The following is a 21,731-nucleotide window of genomic DNA, read 5'->3' as shown; positions in this document are numbered from 1 at the left end:
CCGGCGGGAGACCGCCGGTTTCCCGCATCTGACCGCGGCCGAACCGCCGCGGTCAGAATGCCCTGCGGGGCACCGCCGGTCTGTCGGCGGTGCTCCCGCCAACCCTGGCCCCGGCGGTCTCAGACCGCCGGGGTCAGAATGACCCCCAATGTGAAGATGTATTTTCAGAGTTTCTATCAGTAAGTTTTAGTTTAGAGCAGTGGGAATTGTCCACTGAACCTATTTGTAGTGATGGAAATGCCAGACAGGGATGCTGTCTCAGAAAAGCCATAGCTGGGCAAAAACTTTGTCCATATGGCTGGAAGAGAGAACAGGGATGTTGTTTCTCTTGAGTTGGAGAAGGGCAGGGATGCTGTCCTATGAGCTCCACACTAGGGCAGGGATGCTGTCCTAAGTGTTGTGAGGCAGTGCAGGGTTTCTGCACTAAAGTTTCTCTGGGAGGGTTGGAGGGATGCTCCATGTTAACTAAAATGGTGCTCTTTTTCTCACCAATGTTAGTTATCCCACAGAGAGGTACTTCTACCTCAGGGAGTACAGCTTTGCCAGCTGATGCTTCCCTTGGAACAGGTGCCACCCCAGGAGAGGTTTCTCCCACCACAGGAATGGTATCCTGAATGGCAGGGTGGTTAGGGGATACTGTGATACCCTTTTTACCTGTTGATGGAGAGGGATCCTGAGTTTTCAGGCCTTCTCTCCGTTGCTTTTTCATTTCAGTAGAAATGAGAGGGAACAATTCCTCTGGGATGCCCAGCATGGCTGCATGGGCATAAAACTCTACATCAGCCCAACCTGAGGCCTCTAGGTCATTTCCTAAGAGACAGTCTACAGGTAAGCTAGGTGATACCACCACCTGCTTAGGGCCAGTAACTCCACCCCAACTAAACTGAATTATAGCTAAGGGAAGAAACTTAGTGGAGTTATGGACATCAATAATTTTATACTGTTGTCCAATGATGTGTTGTTCAGCAGCAACAAGTTTTTCAGTCACCAAAGTGATACTGGCACCTGTGTCCCTGTAGGCCAAGGCCTCAACACCATTTATTGAAACTGTCTGCCTGTACTTATCCATTGTAAGGGGACAAGCAGCCAGTGTGGCAAGGCCAATGCCACTAGGTGTGACAGAAACTGTCTTGGGACTGACTACCCCAGTTTCTATTATGGACCCATAAGTGAACCCAACTACACCCTTAACTTGACTGTTGCCAGCAGTCCCACCACTAGTACCACTACTGCTAGGGGCACTAGAGCTTGATGTATTAGTGGTGGTAGGCTCAGGGGGTTTACCTGGACAGGACTTATCCCCTGGCCTATGGCCTCTGTTTTTACACACAAAGCACCAAGGCTTTTTAATGTGTGCAGGTTGAGAAGAAGAGGAAGAATTTGTTTTATCCCCACCCTCTGAAGAGTGTTTAAGATTTGAAGTGGGATCTTTGGTTTTACCCTTATCCCCATGCTTATCTTGAGATTTTTCACCATCTTTCTTCTTGCCATCCTTGTCACCACCTGTATGAACTTTTCTGTTCACCCTTGTTCTGACCCATTTGTCTGCCTTAATTCTCAATTCTTTGGGAGAGGTCAGATCAGAGTCCACCAAGTACTGGTGCAACAAATCAGACACACAATTATTAAGAAGATGCTCTCTCAGGATCAAGTTATACAGGCTTTCATAATCAGTAACTTTACTGCCATGTAACCAACCCTCCAAGGCCTTCACTGAATGGTCAACAAAATCAACCCAGTCTTGTGAAGACTCCTTTTTGGTCTCTCTGAACTTTATCCTGTACTGTTCAGTGGTTAAGCCATAACCATCCAGGAGTGCATTCTTAAGAATTTTGAAATCATTGGCTTCACTTTCTTTCACAGTAAGGAGCCTATCCCTACCTTTTCCACTAAATGATAGCCATAGGATAGCAGCCCACTGCCTTTGAGGGACATCCTGTACAACACAGGCCCTCTCAAGTGCAGCAAACCACTTGTTAATGTCATCCCTCTCCTTATAAGGGGGAACTATCTTATGCAGATTCCTGGAATCATGCTCTTTTGCAGGATGACTATGGGGAATACTGCTGCTGCCACCATGGGTTTCTAAACCCAACTTCTGTCTTTCCTTCTCTAGTTCTAAGGACTGTCTATCCAAATCCAGCTGTTGCTTTTTAAGCTTCAGTCTGGTTTGTTCCACTCTCAATTTATTGAGCTCCCTTTCTAACAATCTGTCATCAGGGTGGGTGGGTGGGACATGCCTTGTAACAGAAGTATGGTGAGAATGGACAGAAGGAGACCTATCCCTTACAGAAGGCACCCTAACAGCTTGGTTAACAGAAACATCACTTCTACTGTGGTGAGAATGAATGCTCTTGCTATGATGTGAGACAACACTATCTGTATGGTGTGGCTCTACATCAGTACCAACTATGCTAGACTGTCTAGTAATGGGCAGGCTAGGAAGTTTCTTTCCTGAATCTTTTCCTAGGGGAGTCCCTGGATCAGATTGGGAACCATTGGCTACTTTTTCAACAGATGGGGCCCTTCTGGCCTTATCTTGTTCTCTAAGCATGTTAAGCAATAATTCCAAAGAAGGATTCTTCCCTACACTCACACCTCTCTCTATGCAGAGACTCCTTGCTCCTTTCCAGCTAAGGTGATCATAATCAAGTTTGGACATATCAACATTTTGGCCTTTGCCAGACATTTTTTTGAAAGAGTTTAAGTGATAGAAAAAGAGAAAAAAGTTTTCAGAACTTTTAGAAAGACAGAAAAAAAAACTTTTAAAACTTTTAACAACTTTTTAGAAAGTGTAGAGGTACTTTTCAGCACTTTAGAAAAGAGGTGAGAAAAGAAATGCAAAACTTTTTGGTTAGGTGTACATACACTGAACTTGTTTTGTATATTTTTCTCTTATGAAAAGTACAATGACTAAAAGTGGTAAGTAGTCTCAAAGCACTTATCCCACCGCTGCACAACCAATGTAGGAGGCTGGATTGGCTAGTAGTGAGTACCAAGGGGTACTTGCACCTTGCACCAGGCCCAGATATCCCTTATTAGTGTATAGGGTGTCTAGCAGCATAGGCTGATAGATAATGGTAGCTTAGCAGAGCAGCTTAGGCTGAACTAGGAGACGAGTGAAGCTCCTACAGTACCACTAGTGTCATATGCACAATATCATAAGAAAACACAATACACAGATATATTAAAAATAAAGGTACTTTATTTTAATGACAATATGCCAAAAGTATCTCAGTGAGTACCCTCAGTATGAGGATAGCAAATATACACAAGATATATGTACACAATACCAAAAATATGCAGTATAATATTAGAAAACAGTGCAAACAATGTATAGTTACAATAGGATGCAATGGGGACACATAGGGATAGGGGCAACACAAACCATATACTCCAAAAGTGGAATGCGAACCACGAATGGACCCCAAACCTATGTGACCTTGTAGAGGATCGCTGGGACTGTAAGAAAACAGTTAGGGTTAGAAAAATAGCCCACCCCAAGACCCCGAAAAGTGAGTGCAAAGTGCACTAAAGTTCCCCAAAGAGCACAGAAGTCGTGATAGGGGAATTCTGCAGGAAAGACACAAATCAGCAATGCAACAACGATGGATTTCCAAACGAGGGTACCTGTGGAACAAGGGGACCAAGTCCAAAAGTCACAAGCAAGTCGGAGATGGGCAGATGCCCAGGAAATGCCAGCTGTGGGTGCAAAGAAGCTGCTACCGGACTATAGAAGCTGAAGGTTCTGCAGGAACGACAGGGGCTAGAGACTTCCCCTTTGGAAGATGGATCCCCCACGCCGTGGAGAGTCGTGCAGAAGTGTTTTCCTGAAGAAAGACTGCCAACAAGCCTTGCTAGCTGCAAATCGTGAGGTTAGGGTTTTTGGATACTGCTGTAGCCCAGGAGGGACCAGGATGTCCCCAATTGCGTCTGGTGACAGAGGGGGCGTCGTGAAAGACAAGGAGCCCTCTCAGAAGCAGGCAGCACCCGCAAAAGTGCCAGAACAGGCACTGCAAAGTGGAGAGAAACGGTGCTCACCGAAGTCGCACAAAGGAGTCCCACGTCGCCGGAGGACAACTTAGGAGGTCGTGCAATGCAGGTTAGAGTGCCGTGGACCCAGGATGGACTGTGCACAAAGGATTTCCGCCAGAAGTGCACAGGGGCCGAAGTAGCTGCAAAAGTTGCGGTTCCCAGCAATGCAGCCCAGCGAGGTGAGGCAAGGACTTACCTCCACCAAACTTGGACTGAAGAGTCACTGGACTGTGGGGGTCACTTGGACAGAGTCGCTGGATTCGAGGGACCTCGCTCGTCGTGCTGAGAGGAGACCCAAGGGACCGGTAATGCAGCTTTTTGGTGCCTGCGGTTGCAGGGGGAAGATTCTGTCGACACACGGGAGATTTCTTCGGAGCTTCTGGTGCAGAGAGGAGGCAGACTACCCCCACAGCATGCACAAGCAGGAAAACAGTCGAGAAGGCGGCAGGATCAGCGTTACAGAGTTGCAGTAGTCGTCTTTGCTACTATGTTGCAGGTTTGCAGGCTTCCAGCGCGGTCAGCAGTCGATTCCTTGGCAGAAGGTGAAGAGAGAGATGCAGAGGAACTCGGATGAGCTCTTGCATTCGTTATCTAAAATTTCCCCAGAGACAGAGACCCTAAATAGCCAGAAAAGAGGGTTTGGCTACCTAGGAGAGAGGATAGGCTAGCAACACCTGAAGGAGCCTATCAGAAGGAGTCTCTGACGTCACCTGGTGGCACTGGCCACTCAGAGCAGTCCAGTGTGCCAGCAGCACCTCTGTATCCAAGATGGCAGAGGTCTGGAGCACACTGGAGGAGCTCTGGACACCTCCCAGGGGAGGTGCAGGTCAGGGGAGTGGTCACTCCCCTTTCCTTTGTCCAGTTTCGCGCCAGAGCAGGGCTAAGGGGTCCCCTGAACCGGTGTAGACTGGCTTATGCAGAATTGGGCACATCTGTGCCCAAGAAAGCATTTCCAGAGGCTGGGGGAGGCTACTCCTGCCCTGCCTTCACACCATTTTCCAAAGGGAGAGGGTGTAACACCCTCTCTCAGAGGAAGTCCTTTGTTCTGCCATCCTGGGCCAGGCCTGGCTGGACCCCAGGAGGGCAGATGCCTGTCTGAGGGGTTGGCAGCAGCAGCAGCTGCAGTGAAACCCCAGGAAGGGCAGTTTGGCAGTTCCAGGGTCTGTGCTACAGACCACTGGGATCATGGGATTGTGCCAACTATGCCAGGATGGTATAGAGGGGGCAATTCCATGATCATAGATATGTTACATGGCCATATTCGGAGTTACCATTGTGAAGCTACATATAGGTAGTGACCTATATGTAGTGCACGCGTGTAATGGTGTCCCCGCACTCACAAAGTTCAGGGAATTGGCTCTGAATAATGTGGGGGCACCTTGGCTAGTGCCAGGGTGCCCTCACACTAAGTAACTTTGCACCTAACCTTTACCAGGTAAAGGTTAGACATATAGGTGACTTATAAGTTACTTAAGTGCAGTGTAAAATGGCTGTGAAATAACGTGGACGTTATTTCACTCAGGCTGCAGTGGCAGGCCTGTGTAAGAATTGTCAGAGCTCCCTATGGGTGGCAAAAGAAATGCTGCAGCCCATAGGGATCTCCTGGAACCCCAATACCCTGGGTACCTCAGTAACATATACTAGGGAATTATAAGGGTGTTCCAGTAAGCCAATGTAAATTGGTAAAAATGGTCACTAGCCTGTTAGTGACAATTTGGAAAGAAATGAGAGAGCATAACCACTGAGGTTCTGATTAACAGAGCCTCAGTGAGACAGTTAGTCACTACACAGGTTACACATTCAGGCATACTTATGAGCACTGGGGCCCTGGGTTACCAGGGTCCCAGTGACACATACAACTAAAACAACATATATACAGTGAAAAATGGGGGTAACATGCCAGGCAAGATGGTACTTTCCTACACCCTCCAATAGTCGAAAATGCAGTTTTTGCTTTAGCATCCTCTGATAACTTGATCTGCCAATACCCTGCAGTCAAATCAAAGGTGCTTAGATACTTGGCAGATGCCAGTATATCTATTAGCTCATCTGCCCTGGGTATAGGGTGAGCATCAGTTTTAGTTACCTGGTTGAGACCTCTGTAGTCTACACAAAATCTAATTTCCTTTTTCCCATCTTTGGAATGAGGCTTTGGTACAAGTACCACAGGAGAGGCCCATGGACTTTCAGAGTGCTCAAACACTCCCAGTTCAAGCATTTTCTGAACTTCTTGTTCTGACCCATTTGTCTGCCTTCTTTCCCAATTCTTGGGGAGAGGTCAGATCTGAGTCCACTAGATATTGGTGTAACAAATATGACACACAGTTATTAAGAATATGCTCTCTCAGGATTAAGTTATACAGGCTTTCATAGTCAGAAACTTTACTGCCATGTAACCACCCCTCCAAGGCCTTCACTGAATGGTCAACAAAGTCTACCCAGTCTTGTGAAGACTCCTTTTTGGTTTCTCTGAACTTAATCCTGTATTGTTCAGTGGTTAAGCCATAACCATCCAGGAGTGCATTCTTTAAAACTGTAACATTATTGGCATCACTTTCCTTCACAGTAAGGAGTCTATCCCTACCTTTTCCACTGAAAGATAGCCATAGGATAGCAGCCCACTGCCTTTGAGGGAGCCCCTGTACAACACAGGCCAACTCAAGTGCAGCAAACCACTTGTTAATGTCATCCCCCTCCTTATAAGGAGGAACTATCTTGTGCAGATTCCTAGAATCATGCTCTTTTACAGGATTACTATCTGTAATACTGCTTCTGCCACCATGGGGTCCAAACCCCAACCTCTGTCTTTCTTTTTCTAAGTCTAAAGATTGCCTGTCTAGAGCCAGCTGTTGCTGTTTGAGCTTCAGCCTGGTCTCTTCCACTCTCAATCTATTTAGCTCCCTTTCTAACATTCTGTCATCAGGGTGGGTGGGTTGGGCATGCTTAGACACAGAAGAATGGTCTGAAAGAACAGAAGGAGACCTGTCCCTAACAGTTGGCACCCTAAAAACCTGGCCTAAAGGAATGACATCCCTACTGTGATGAGAGCTCACATTAGTACCAGCTATGCTAGGTGGTCTGCTAAGGGGCAGGTTGGAAAGAATACCATCTAACATTCTTGCTGGGGCTGCCCCAGAGTCAGAATGTGAACCATCTGCTAACTTCTCAATAGATGTGCCACCTAAGGCCTTATCATTTTCAATGAGCATGTTAATCAACAATTCTCTAGAGGGATTCTTCCCTACCCCTAAACCTCTATCAATGCAGAGACTCCTTGCACCTTTCCAGCTAAGGTGGTCATAAGCAGTGCTGGCCAGATTAAGAGTAGGGCCTGTACCAGACATGATAGAAAAAGGTTTAAGGGACAGAAAAAGAAATAAAAAGTTTCAGAACTTTTTAAGGAACAGAAAAAAAACTTTTTCAACTTTTAAGAAACCTTTTGGAAGTTTTTAGAGGTACTTTTGAGCACTTAGCAATAGAGTAAGAGAAGAAAAGCAAAACTTTTTGGTTAGGTGTACATACACTGAACTTGTTTTGTATATTTTTCTCTTATGAAAAGTACAAAATGACAAAGTGGTAAGTAGTTGCAAGTACTAATCCCACCGCTGCACAACCAATGTAGGAGGCTGGCCTGGCTTGCAGTGGGTACCAAGGGGTACTTACACTCTGTACCAGGTCCAGTTATCCCTTATTAGTGTAGAAGAGGTGTCTAGCAGCTTAGGCTGATAGAAAAGGGTAGCTTAACAGAGCAGCTTAGGCTGAACTAGGAGACATGCAAAGCTCCCACTGTACCACTGGTGTCATATGCACAATATCCTAAGAAAACATAATACACAGATATACTAAAAAATAAAGGTACTTTATTTTTATGACAATATGCCAAAAGTATCTCAGTGAGTACCCTCAGTATGAGGATAGCAAATATACACAAGATATATGTACACACTACCAAAACTATGCAGTAATAGCAATAGAAAGCAATGCAAGCAATGTACAGTCACAATAGATTGCAATGAGAGCACATAGGTATAGGGGCAACACAAGAAAAGGAGTTACTTACCTGTAACTGTGGTTCTCCAGTATTGGTATCTTTCATAGATTCACATGCTTGAATCATTCCCCGTCATAGAAGGCAATAATAGAGAAAAAACTTTTTTTTTTTTTTTTTTTCATTGAAGTCAATAGGAAAAAACACATTCAATTGTAGAACAATCAGCCTCTTTATAAAGAGCCCAAAATTCAGCCAATCAGGCGTGACCACCCCTTTAGAACCCTCAGCACAGAGGCTCAGTCTCTCAGATTTTCTACCGCACGTCGTGTGTAAGGGAGTCTCCCTGAGCTCTGCTCAGTTTTCTATCTCTTCAAGAGAAATCTTTGGAAATTTTCACTTGACTTTTTCTACAGAAGTTTTTTCCATCATGTCTACAAGAAAAGGTCTGTTTAGGCCTTGTGGGACCTGTGGCAAATTGAGACTTCACTGTGAAGATCCTCACAAAGAATGTATCTATTGCTTACATCCAGAGCATAAGGTCAAGGACTGTAAGATCTGCAGGACCTTTCCCAACAAGACTCTGAGGGACAGAGAAGCCAGGCTCCTACTTTGGCTCCAGGAAAGAAAGGCAAGGGAAGCTCTTTCTGAAGAGGAGAGTGACACTTCAGTGACCTCAAAGAAAAGGAAGAGGTCTGTGGAGAGCCTATCCCCTACAAGCAGTAAGTCAGCTAAGAAGCTGCATGCATTTAAGGACAAGCCGGGGAATCTACCTTCAACATCCAAGGTAGCATGTGGCAAGGTTCACTCAGAGCCATCCACACCTGCTTCTTCTTCAAAGAAGCTTAAAAAGCCTTCAAGCTCACTGCCTCCGTCGACGTCCAAAAAATCGACACCGTCGACGACACCGTCGACAAGCGCTCCGTCGACGACAAGCCTTCCTTCGACGACGACTACAGTGACGGCCACGTTTACAGCTCCTCCATCACCGATGATAGTAACTTCGTCTCCGCTGTCATCTACGACGATAACATCGGTGAGTCTGAAGTATGGTCCGTCATCGTCGCACACTTTGAAAATCACAAAGAAGCCGTCGACGGGTAAGAAGCTGAAGTCCTTGCCGTCGACGCATTCATCGACGAGAAAATTCAGAAGATCACCGTCGGTTTCACCGACGAAAATACCGACGACGCACCTGACGACGACAACCCCGTTGACGACAACACCGTTGACGGATGGCGCAGCGATATTGACTTCGTCGACGAAACCTTCGTCGACACTGGCAGCACTGATAGCAACGACACCGATGACGGCTCTGTCGACGCCTGCGCCGTCGACGCCTGCACCGTCGACGAGAACACCATCGACGAGTGCTCCGTCGACGGCAGCTCCGTCGACGACTCATTATCCTCACTCTGGAACATCTCCTTACCTACCGCAAAGAATTTTACCTGTGAAGAGTAAGTCTTCCTTATTGCTGCCATCACATACATTGCCCAGCAAGGTTACGCCAATTCCTCCTCCGCATCTATTTGCTGATGACGACGGTTATTCTGATGACGGCTTTTTTCCAGTGGCACGTAGTCCATCCGAACTACGTATTAAGTGCCAAGAGGAGGATGAAGAGGAGGATCTTCAGCCCTATACGGACCAGCAGGATCAAGGGCATTTCCAACAACAAGAGCAGACAGTACAGATGCCGGTCTCGTTGATAAACAACCTTCAACAAATGATGCAGGACTATTATTCGAGATTTCCTCCAGCTGGTTCTTCTACACCGGTACAACCTCCACAGACACCAGTGTCCACTCCGGCTAGACCTTCAGAATTTCCAGACCCTACCACAGCACCTCCATCGGTTCAGGGTATTGCTTCACCTTCATCCGGTGAGGAACAGGAAGAAGGGGAGATACAGGACTCAGATTCTCTCATTCCATAGTGGGATGAGTATCAAATCCAAACTCCATCTCCGTCTACACCACCGCCAGTGGACTCTCCACTGCAGGACATTGGTGGTTTCCATAGTGTCATGGAAAGAGCTGCAAAGAGATTCCAGCTGCCGATTACTTCGAAACAATCGGATTGCTTTCTTTATGACTTTAAAGAAGACACTAGGAAATCGGTAAGGGCCATTCCCATTGTCGATTTCATTTGGGAAGAGGGCCTAAAAGTCATGCAGACTCCGTCTTCCATTCCTGCAGTCTTACCGAGACTAGAGAAGAAGTATAAGGCACCAGACAACTCCCCCAGCATGTTTGATCAGCCATCCTAAACCGGATTTGGTTATTTCGCAAGCAGCTCAGAGGAGGTCCAGGAATCCATCGGCATCTCTGACTGCCCCCCCAGACAAGGAAGGACGTCGTTTGGACTCCATAGGCAAGACATTTTCAACTATGGCTGCCACCACGGTTAGAGCAGCTAACTCTCTAGCAATACTGGGGAGATACGATCGCCAGATGTGGTCTGACATGTCACAATTCATAGATATGTTACCTGAGAGCAGTAGAGTAGAAGCTCGTAGAATTCTGCAAGAAGGGGAAAAGATTTCGGCTGAAATCATAGACTCTGCCATTGATGTTTCCTCCACAGGATTTCGACAGTTGGCCGGGGCGGCTGTGCTCAGACGCCAGGGGTGGCTTAAGGCTACCTCTTTTAGGCCTGAAGTTCAATTGAAGGTTCTGGACATGCTGTATGATGGCGAGCTTTTGTTTGGCAAACATGTCGATGATGCATTGCAGTCTATTAAGGCAGACACTGAAACAGCCAGATCACTTGCAACGCTTCAGTACAAAAGGCAACCCTTTCGGGGAGCGAGAGGGAGAGGAACCTTTTCATATAGAGGAGGCTCTCAACAGTATCGTCATTACTCCTCTTACCAAGGTCAATTTCGTTCAACCTTCGGCCAGCAACAACCGCATTCCTTTCGTCAGCAATCATCAGCTCGCTTCAGACAACAAACGAGAGGAAAGTCTGCCTTCAGGGCCAAAGATACAGCAAGAAAACAGTGACCCTCATCAAGTGTCTGCACCCAGCCCCTATATCAACACTCTTATAGGGGGCACAATTTCCAAATTTCTACACCAATGGTCCAGAATAACTACAGACAAATGGGTATTGGATATTATCAATCGGGGGCATACATTAGAATTCAGCCAACCTCCCCCTCAAGTACCACCAAGAGGTCCCCCGCCAGCCCATCTCAACGAGCTTATGGAACAGATTGCTATCTTAATGAGGAAGGGAGCGATAGAGGTCGTACCAAGGAGCCAGAGGGGAACAGGTTTTTACTCCCGTTTTTTCCTTATCCGGAAGAAGACCGGAGACTGGAGGCCTATTCTAGATCTTCGTTCGCTCAACAAATACCTCAAGAAACAATCTTTTCGCATGATCTCTCTTCAAGACGTCCTGCGCCTGCTCAACCGAGGGGATTTTATGACATCGTTAGATCTTCAGGACGCATATTTCCACATTCCCATTCACCCCAATCATCGGAAATTCTTGCGGTTCAGGGTTGCAGGCATTCATTACCAGTTCAGAGTGCTGCCTTTTGGCCTCAGGTCGGCTCCAAGAGTGTTCACCAAGGTTTTGGCGCCAGTGGCGGGCCACCTCAGACAATTAGGGGTACAGGTGTTCCCGTACTTAGACGACTGGCTAATAAAGGCACGTACAGCATCGAAGGCTGCCAGAGACACGGAGACATGTCTCTCCCTTTTCGGAACTCTGGGCTTGACAGTCAACTATCCCAAGTCTCACCTAGAGCCCACTCAGAACATCACGTTCCTAGGAGCCATCTTAGACACTCTACAAGCGAAAGCCTTTGCTTCGCAGGACAGGCGAAAGAAACTTCGAGACTTAGCAGCACGTCTCAGCAAAAGAAGGTCCGTTTCAGTGCGGACTTACAAGTCTTTTCTAGGGATGCTATCGTCTTGCATTCCGTTGATAAGGAACTGTCGTCTGCACATGAGGACTCTTCAACAACAATTAGACAATCAATGGAAACAGATAGAAGGCTCTTTCGACGAGGTAATTCGAATAACCCCTTCTGCGAAACAGGCTTTCAGGTGGTAAAGGAAACTCCCCTCGTCTCAAACGGACTGTCATTTCTGAAGGACAGGACCATGCACGTAGTAACAACAGATGCATCCCTAGAGGGATGGGGTGCTCATTTACAGGATCTCTCCATGAGGGGAAAATGGTCCACTCAAGAATCAACTCTCCACATAAATGTATTAGAGTTAAGAGCGGTTGCTTTGGCACTCAAATCCTTCCTCACGAACATCAGAGATTCTTCAGTTTTGATAAGGACGGACAACACCACGGTCATGCATTACATCAACAAGCAGGGAGGCACAAGGTCTCGGGCATTATCACTGGAGGCGCAGAAGCTGTGGCATTGGGCAATTCAGCATCGAATCTCCATCAGAGCAGAACATCTCCCAGGGATCACCAACACCTGGGCAGATGCCCTGAGCAGGAGGCGAACCAGCTGCCACGAGTGGGAACTCAATCAGTCAGTTCTCGACAGTCTCTTTCGTCGTTGGGGCAAACCCAGTCTAGATCTGTTCGCGACCAGAGACAACAAGAAATGCCAACACTTCGCAAGCTGGCGACCGCAGAGGGGTTCAAAGGGGAATGCGTTTTTGATCAAATGGTCAGGGATTTATGCATACGCTTTTCCCCTGCTTCCACTCATCTCGAGACTTCTGCAAAAAATGAAGAGGGAACAATGCAGGATTCTACTAATCGCTCCCAGATGGCCACGCCAGTTCTGGTTCACAGAACTTCTGTTACTTTTGGAACAACCTCACATTCGGCTGAAGGCAATTCCGGATTTGATTACAATGAGCCAGGGTCAGGTTCGTCATCCCAACCCGACATCTCTTCGTTTATCAGCCTGGCTCCTGAATTCTATGAATTCGATGGATTAAATATTCCTCCGGATTGCAGAGAGGTGCTTGCCTGTGCCAGAGCTCAGTCTACAAACCGAACATACAAGTTCAAGTGGAAGAGGTTTTGCTTATGGTGCTCAGCTTCCAACATCCATCCTCTAACGTCATCTGCTGAACAAATTTTGCCATATTTATTGCATTTGGCTAAATCCGGTCTTTCACATTCATCGATTAGGGTGCATCTGGCTGCCATATCCCGTTTCCGACGGACGTCTCAGTCACCTTCACTATGGTCCTCCAGAATAATAAAACAATTTCTAAAAGGTTTATTTAGGATGTTTCCACCAATTCATCGTCCTGCACCGCAATGGCATTTGAACATTGTGCTCTCCCAATTAATGAAACATCCGTTCGAACCTATTCATAGAGTGGATCTCAAGTTCGTTTCTTTTAAAACAGCCCTTCTTCTAGCCTTGAGAGAGTCAGCGATATCCAGGCCTTCACAATTTCTCCACCTTTCCTTCAATTCAAGCCAGAGGTGGTCATTTTGAGAACAAATCCAAAGTTTATACCTAAAGTTCCATCATCTTTTCACCTAAATGAACCGGTGGTTCTCAGAACATTTTTTCCAAATCCACAAACGGCAGCGGAACGAGCTCTACACTCTTTAGATATTAAACGCTGTTTAAAATTTTATATTCAAAGGACAAGCGGCTTCCGTAAATCACAACAATTATTTATCAGCTATGGAAACATCAATAAGGGTAAAGCCGTTACTAAACAGAGTATAGCGCGCTGGATCTCTTCCGCCATACAATTGTGCCACCAGTTGGCAGGGAAGCCATTAACATCCAGTGTCAGAGCGCATTCCACTAGAGCGGTATCCACTTCAACAGCTCTGTTCGCCGGAGTCCCTCTGAACCAGATCTGCAGGGCGGCAACATGGACACGTGCTCACACTTTCACCCAGCGTTACTGCCTAGAAGCTACTGACAAGGTAGATGCTGCAGTAGGACAAGCGGTATTGCGTAATTTATTTGCATAAGGTGAGCCAATAACCTCTTACCCTCCGTCCTCTGTGTTTTGTTTAATGAATAATGTAAAATATATAGTGTCATGTGGGTGGATATAGGTATATGTATTTTATATGTATATATTTATATATATATATACATATATATATATATATGTATATATATAAGTATATATATGTATATATACATAGTTTGTATAGCTAATATGGCTAGCACTTAATTTGCAATTGTTAATTGCCTATATAGAGTAAGATAGCATGCATTATACTTAGGCATACTATTGGTGTTACAGGAATCAAACTTTTGTTCTTACTGCTGGCTATTCTGATTCAAGCATGTGAATCTATGAAAGATACCCCAATACTGGAGAAGAAAATGAGTTACTTACCTGTAACTGTGGTTCTCCAGTATTGGTATCTTTCATAGATTCACATGCGACCCACCCTCCTCCCCAGAGGGGCTCACCTCTTTTGTTTTTTTCCTGTAATCTCTAGTGCGGAGAAATCTGAGAGACTGAGCCTCTGTGCTGAGGGTTCTAAAGGGGTGGTCACGCCTGATTGGCTGAATTTTGGGCTCTTTATAAAGAGGCTGATTGTTCTACAATTGAATGTGTTTTTTCCTATTGACTTCAATGAAAAAAAAAAAAAGAACAAATTTCTCTATTATTACTTTATATGTACCGTGGGACTCCCACTTCGACGACGTCTCAGTCACCTTCACTATGGTCCTCCAGAATAATAAAACAATTTCTAAAAGATTTCTTTAGGATGTTTCCACCAATTCATCGTCCTGCACCGCAATGGCATTTGAACATTGTGCTCTCCCAATTAATGAAACATCCGTTCGAACCTATTCATAGAGTGGATCTCAAGTTCGTTTCTTTTAAAACAGCCCTTCTTCTAGCCTTGACATCGGCAAAGAGAGTCAGCAATATCCAGGCCTTCACAATTTCTCCACCTTTCCTTCAATTCAAGCCAGAGGTGGTCATTTTGAGAACAAATCCAAAGTTTATACCTAAAGTTCCATCATCTTTTCACCTAAATGAACCGGTGGTTCTCAGAACATTTTTTCCAAATCCACAAACGGCAGCGGAACGAGCTCTACACTCTTTAGATATTAAACGCTGTTTAAAATTTTATATTCAAAGGACAAGCGGCTTCCGTAAATCACAACAATTATTTATCAGCTATGGAAACATCAATAAGGGTAAAGCCGTTACTAAACAGAGTATAGCGCGCTGGATCTCTTCCGCCATACAATTGTGCCACCAGTTGGCAGGGAAGCCATTAACATCCAGTGTCAGAGAGCATTCCACTAGAGCGGTATCCACTTCAACAGCTCTGTTCGCCGGAGTCCCTCTGAACCAGATCTGCAGGGCGGCAACATGGACACGTGCTCACACTTTCACCCAGCATTACTGCCTAGAAGCTACTGACAAGGTGGATGCTGCAGTAGGACAAGCGGTATTGCGTAATTTATTTGCATAAGGTGAGCCAATAACCTCTTACCCTCCGTCCTCTGTGTGTTTTGTTTAATGAATAATGTAAAATATATAGTGTCATGTGGGTGGATATAGGTATATGTATTTTATATGTATATATTTATATATATATATATATATATATATATATATATATATATATATATATATATATATACATAGTTTGTATAGCTAATATGGCTAGCACTTAATTTGCAATTGTTAATTGCCTATATAGAGTCAGATAGCATGCATTATACTTAGGCATACTATTGGTGTTACAGGAATCAAACTTTTGTTCTTACTGCTGGCTATTCTGATTCAAGCATGTGAATCTATGAAAGATACCCCAATACTGGAGAAGAAAATGAGTTACTTACCTGTAACTGTGGTTCTCCAGTATTGGTATCTTTCATAGATTCACATGCGACCCACCCTCCTCCCCAGAGGGGCTCACCTCTTTTGGTTTTTTCCTGTAATCTCTAGTGCGGAGAAATCTGAGAGACTGAGCCACTGTGCTGAGGGTTCTAAAGGGGTGGTCACGCCTGATTGGCTGAATTTTGGGCTCTTTATAAAGAGGCTGATTGTTCTACAATTGAATGTGTTTTTTCCTATTGACTTCAATGAAAAAAAAAAAAAAAAAAAAAAAAAATCTCTATTATTGCTTTCTATGTACCGTGGGACTCCCACTTCGACGACGGGGAATGATTCAAGCATGTGAATCTATGAAAGATACCCCAATACTGGAGAAACCATGTTCTCCAAAAGTGGAATGCGAACCACGAATGGACCCCAAACCTATGTGAGCTTGTAGAGGGTCGCTGGGACTGTAAGAAAACAGTGAGGGTTAGAAAAATAGCCCACCCCAAGACCCTGTAAAGTGCACCCAAGTTCCCCAGAGAGCACAGAAGTCGTGATAGGGGAATTCTGCAAGGAAGACCAACACCAGCAATGCAACAAAGGTGGATTTCCGGACGAGAGTACCTGTGGAACAAGGGGACCAAGTCCAAGTGTCGCGACAAAGTCGAGATTGGGCAGATGCCCAGGAAATGCCAGCCGAGGATGCAAAGAAGCTGCCACCGGATGGTAGAAGCTGTGGATTCTGCAAGAACGAAGAGGACTAGGAACTTCCCCTTTGGAGGATGGATGTCCCACGTCGTGAAGAAGCTTGGAGAGGTATTCCCATGCAGAAAGACCGCAAACAAGCCTTGCTAGCTGCAAGGGTCGCGGTTAGGGTTTTTGGATGCTGCTGTGGCCCAGGTGGGACCAGGATGTCGCCAATTGCATGAGGAGACAGAGGGGGCGTCCAGCAAGACAAGGAGCCCTCTCAGAAGCAGGCAGCACCCGCAGAAGTGCCGGAACAGGCACTACGAAGAAGAGTGAACCGGAGCTCACCCGAAGTCACAAAAGAAGATCCCACGACGCCGGAGGACAACTCAGGAGGTTGTGCACTGCAGGTTAGAGTGTCGGGGACCCAGGTTTGGCTGTGCACAAAGGAAATCCTGGAAGAGTGCACAGGAGCCGGAGCAGCTGCAAATCACACGGTACCCAGCAATGCAGTCTAGCGTGGGGAGACAAGGACTTACCTCCACCAAACTTGGACTGAAGAGTCACTGGACTGTGGGAGTCACTTGGACAGAGTTGCTGAGTTCCAGGGACCACGCTTGTCGTGCTGAGAGGGGACCGAGAGGACCTGTGATTCAGTCTTTTGTTGCCTGCGGTTGCAGGGGGAAGATTCCGTCGACCCACTGGAGATTTCATCGGAGCTTCTAGTGCAGAGAGGAGGCAGACTACCCCCACAGCATGCACCACCAGGAAAACAGTCGAGAAGGCGGCAGGATCAGCGATACAAGGTTGCAGTAGTCGTCTTTACTACTTTGTTGCGGTTTTGCAGGAGTCCTGAGCAGTCAGTGGTCGATTCCGTGGCAGAAGGTGAAGAGAGAGATGCAGAGGAACTCTGATGAGGTCTTGCATTCGTTATCTAAAGAATTCTCCAAAGCAGAGACCCTAAATAGCCAGAAAAGGAGGTTTGGCTACCTAGGAAGGAGGATAGGCTAGCAACACAGGTAAGAGCCTATCAGAAGGAGTCTCTGACGTCACCTGCTGGCCCTGGCCACTCAGAGCAGTCCAGTGTGCCAGCAGCACCTCTGTTTCCAAGATGGCAGAGGTCTGGAGCACACTGGAGGAGCTCTGGGCACCTCCCAGGGGAGGTGCAGGTCAGGGGAGTGGTCACTCCCCTTTCCTTTGTCCAGTTTCGTGCCAGAGCAGGGCTGGGGGATCCCTGAACCGGTGTAGACTGGCTTATGCAGAGATGGGCACCATCTGTGCCCATCAAAGCATTTCCAGAGGCTGGGGGAGGCTACTCCTCCCCAGCCCGACACCTTCTTTTTCCAAAGGGAGAGGGTGAAACACCCTCTCTCTGAGGAAGTCCTTTGTTCTGCCTTCCTGGGCCAAGCCTGGCTGGACCCCAGGAGGGCAGAAACCTGTCTGAGGGGTTGGCAGCAGCAGCAGCTGCAGTGGAACCCCAGGAAAGGCAGTTTAGAAGTACCCGGGTTCTGTGCTAGAGACCCGGGGGATCATGGAATTGTCTCCCCAATGCCAGAATGGCATTCGGGTGAGAATTCCATGATCTTAGACATGTTACATGGCCATGTTCGGAGTTACCATTGTGACGCTATACATAGGTAGTGACCTATGTATAGTGCACGCGTGTAATGGTGTCCCCGCACTCACAAAGTCCGGGGAATTTGCCCTGAACAATGTGGGGGCACCTTGGCTAGTGCCAGGGTGCCCACACACTAAGGGGGTCATTCCGACTCCCGCCGGCGGCGGTAACCGCACGCCCGGCGGGAGCCGCCGAATGACCGCACCGCGGTCAAATGACCGCGGTGGCCATTCTGGCTTTCCCGCTGGGCTGGCGGGCGACCGCCAGAAGGCCGCCCGCCGGCCCAGCGGGAAAGCGCCTTCAACGAGGAAGCCGGCTCCGAATGGAGCCGGCGGAGTTGAAGGCGTGCGACGGGTGCAGTGGCACCCGTCGCGATTTTCAGTGTCTGCTTGGCAGACACTGAAAATCAATGTGGGGCCCTGTTAGGGGGCCCCACGACACCCGTTACCGCCATTCACCGCCAGGAACAGGATGGCGGTAAGGGGGTCGGAATCCCCATGGCGGCGCTGCTTGCAGCGCCGCCGTGGAGGATTCCCTGGGTCAGCGGGAAACCGGCGGGACACCGCCGGTTTCCCGTTTCTGACCGCGGCGGTCAGAATGCCCATGGAAGCACCGCCAGCCTGTTGGCGGTGCTTCCGCGGTCGTTGGCCCTGGCGGTCGGTGACTGCCAGGGTCAGAATGACCCCCTAAGTAACTTAGCACCCAACCTTTACCAGGTAAAGGTTAAACATATAGGTGACTTATAAGTTACTTAAGTGCAGTGGTAAATGGCTGTGAAATAACGTGGACGTTATTTCACTCAGGCTGCTGTGGCAGGCCTGTGTAAGAATTGTCAGAGCTCCCTATGGGTGGCAAAAGAAATGCTGCAGCCCAATTATCCCTTATTAGTAGATTAGTAGTGTTCTAGCAGCTTAGGCTGATAGCGGTAGCTATAGCAGAGCAGCTTAGGCTGAACTAGGAGACATACAGAGCTCCTACTACCCCACTTATAACATATAGGTACTATATCATAAGAAAGACAATACTCACTGTTACTAAAAATAAAGGTACTTTATTTTAGTGACAATATGCCAAAAATATCTTAGAGGATATACTCCCTTAGGAGGTAAGTAAAATACACAAAACTATACACACAAACCAAAATCAGGTAAGTAAAACAGTCAGAAAGTAGTGCAAACACTGTAGAATACCATAGGATGCAATAGGCCTAGGGGTAACACAAACCATATACTAAGAAAGTGGAATGCAAACCATAATGGACCCCTAGGCTGGTGTAGTGTGTGGAGGGTCGCTGGGAGTGTAAGAAAACACTAAGGGTGTCCAGGATACCCCACCCCAAGACCCTGGAAAGAAGTAGGAGTAAAGTACTACTATTTCCCCAGAAACACACTAAAGTCGCGATATAGGATTTTGCAAAGACCACAACAGACTGCAAAGCACTGAAGACGGATTCCTGGACCTGAGGACCTGCAAAGGAAGGGGACCAAGTCCAAGAGTCGTGAAAGTGTCCAGGGGGGCAGGAGCCCACTAAGCCCCGGATGAAGGTGCAAAATGGCTGCAGCCAGATGGAAGAAGCTGTAGATTCTGCAACAACGAAAGGTGTTAGGAGCTTCTCTTTCGTGTAGAAGATGTCCCACGAAGTGCTGGAGGATGCAGAGTTGTTTGTTTGGCAAAAGACCACAAACAAGCCTTGCTTGCTGCAAGAGTCATGGTTGAAGAAAAAGTGTGCTGCCCAGGCCCAGAAAGGACCAGGATGTCGTCACTTGGGAGAGGAGACAGAGGGGCCTGCAGCAACGTAGAGAGCACACGCACAAGAAAGTAGCACCCGCAGAAGTCCTTGAACACGGGTTCAAGAAAACTGAACACAGCGGTCATCTCAACACTACAAAAGAGGGTCCCACGAAGCCGGAGGTCAACTCAGGGAGTTGAGCAATGCAGGACGGAGTGCTGGGGACCTGGGCTTGGCTGTGCATGAAGGATTCCTTGGAAATGTGCACAGAAACCCTAGAAGCTGCAGTCCATGTGGTGCACATGTTTACTGTCTGGAGAGGGGAGGCAAGGACTTACCTCCTCCAAATTTGGACAGTTGGACCACAGGACAGTCTGGGTCACTTGGGTCCACCACCTGTATTCCAGGGGCCACGCTCATCAGGATGAGAGGGGTCCTATAGTACCGGTGATGCTGAAGTTTAGTGGCTGCTGGAGCAGGGGGAAGATTACGTCAACCCATGGGAGATTTCTTCGTGGCTTCCAGTGCAGGATGAAAGCAGGCAGGCCCCAAAGCATGCACCACCAGGAAACAGTCAGAAAGCCAGCAGGATTAGGCGCTACAATGTCACTGGTAGTCTTCTCTGCTACTTTGTTGCAGTTTTGCAGGTGTCCTGGAGCAGTCAGCGGTCAATCCGTGGCAGAAGTCGAAGAGAGAGGTGCAGAGGAACTCAGGTGAATTCTTGCAAGTCGTTATCTGAGGAAAAGCCCACTGGAGAGACCCTAAATAGCCCTCAGAGGAGGATTGGCCACCTAGTCAGGTAAGCACCTATCAGGAGGGGTCTCTGACGTCACCTGCTGGCACTGGCCACTCAGAGGCCTCCACAGTGCCCTCACACCTCTGGATTCAAGATGGCAGAAGTCTGGGACACACTGGAGAAGCTCTGGGCACCACCTCTGGGGTGGTGATGGACAGGGGAGTGGTCCCTCCCCTTTCCTTTGTCCTGTTTAGGGCCAGAGCAGGGACTGGGGGTTCCCTAAACTGGTGTAGACTGGCTCATGCAAGGAGGGCACTATCTGTGCCCTTCAAAGCATTTCCAGAGGCTGGGAGAGGCTACCTCTCCCTAGCCTTTAACACCTATTTCCAAAGGGAGAGGGTGTAAAACCCTCTCTCAGAGGAAATCCTTTGTTCTGCCTTCCTGGGACTGGGCTGCCCAGACCCCAGGAGGGCAGAACCCTATCTGTGGGGTGGCAGCAGCGGTAGCTGCAGAGAAAACACCCAGAGTGCTGGTTTGGCACTACACGGGTCCATAGTGGAGCCCGGGGATGCATGAGATTGGCACCCCAATACCAGATTTGGCATGGGGGGGACAATTCAATGATCTTAGACATGTTACATCGCCATATTCAGAGTTACCATTGTGATGCTACATATAGGTATTGACCTATATGTAGTGCACTCGTGTAATGGTGTCCCCGCACTCACAAAGTCCGGGGAAATTGCCCTGAACAATGTGGGGGCACCTTTGCTAGTGCCAGGGTGCCCTCACACTTAGTAACTGTGCACCTAACTTTCACCAAGTGAAGGTTAGACATATAGGTGACTTATAAGTTACTTAAGTGCAGTGAAAAATGGCTGTGAAATAACGTGTGCATTATTTCACTCAGGCTGCAGTGGCAGTCCTGTGTAAGATTTGTCTGAGCTCCCTATGGGTGGCAAAAGAAATGCTGCAGCCTATAGGGATCTCTTGGAACTCCAATACCCTGGGTACCTAGGTACCATATACTAGGGAATTATAAGGGTGTTGCAGTGTGCCAATTAGAATTGGTGAAAATGGTCACTAGCCTATAGAGACAAATGTAAAGGCAGAGAGAGCATAAGCACTGAAGTTCTGATTAGCAGAGCCTCAGTGACACAGTTAGTCACTACACA

This window comes from Pleurodeles waltl, chromosome 7, assembly GCF_031143425.1.
Source record: "Pleurodeles waltl isolate 20211129_DDA chromosome 7, aPleWal1.hap1.20221129, whole genome shotgun sequence".
NCBI lineage: Eukaryota > Metazoa > Chordata > Amphibia > Caudata > Salamandridae > Pleurodeles > Pleurodeles waltl.
The sequence above is the reverse complement of the archived record's forward strand: the minus strand, read 5'-3'. Positions refer to the sequence as shown.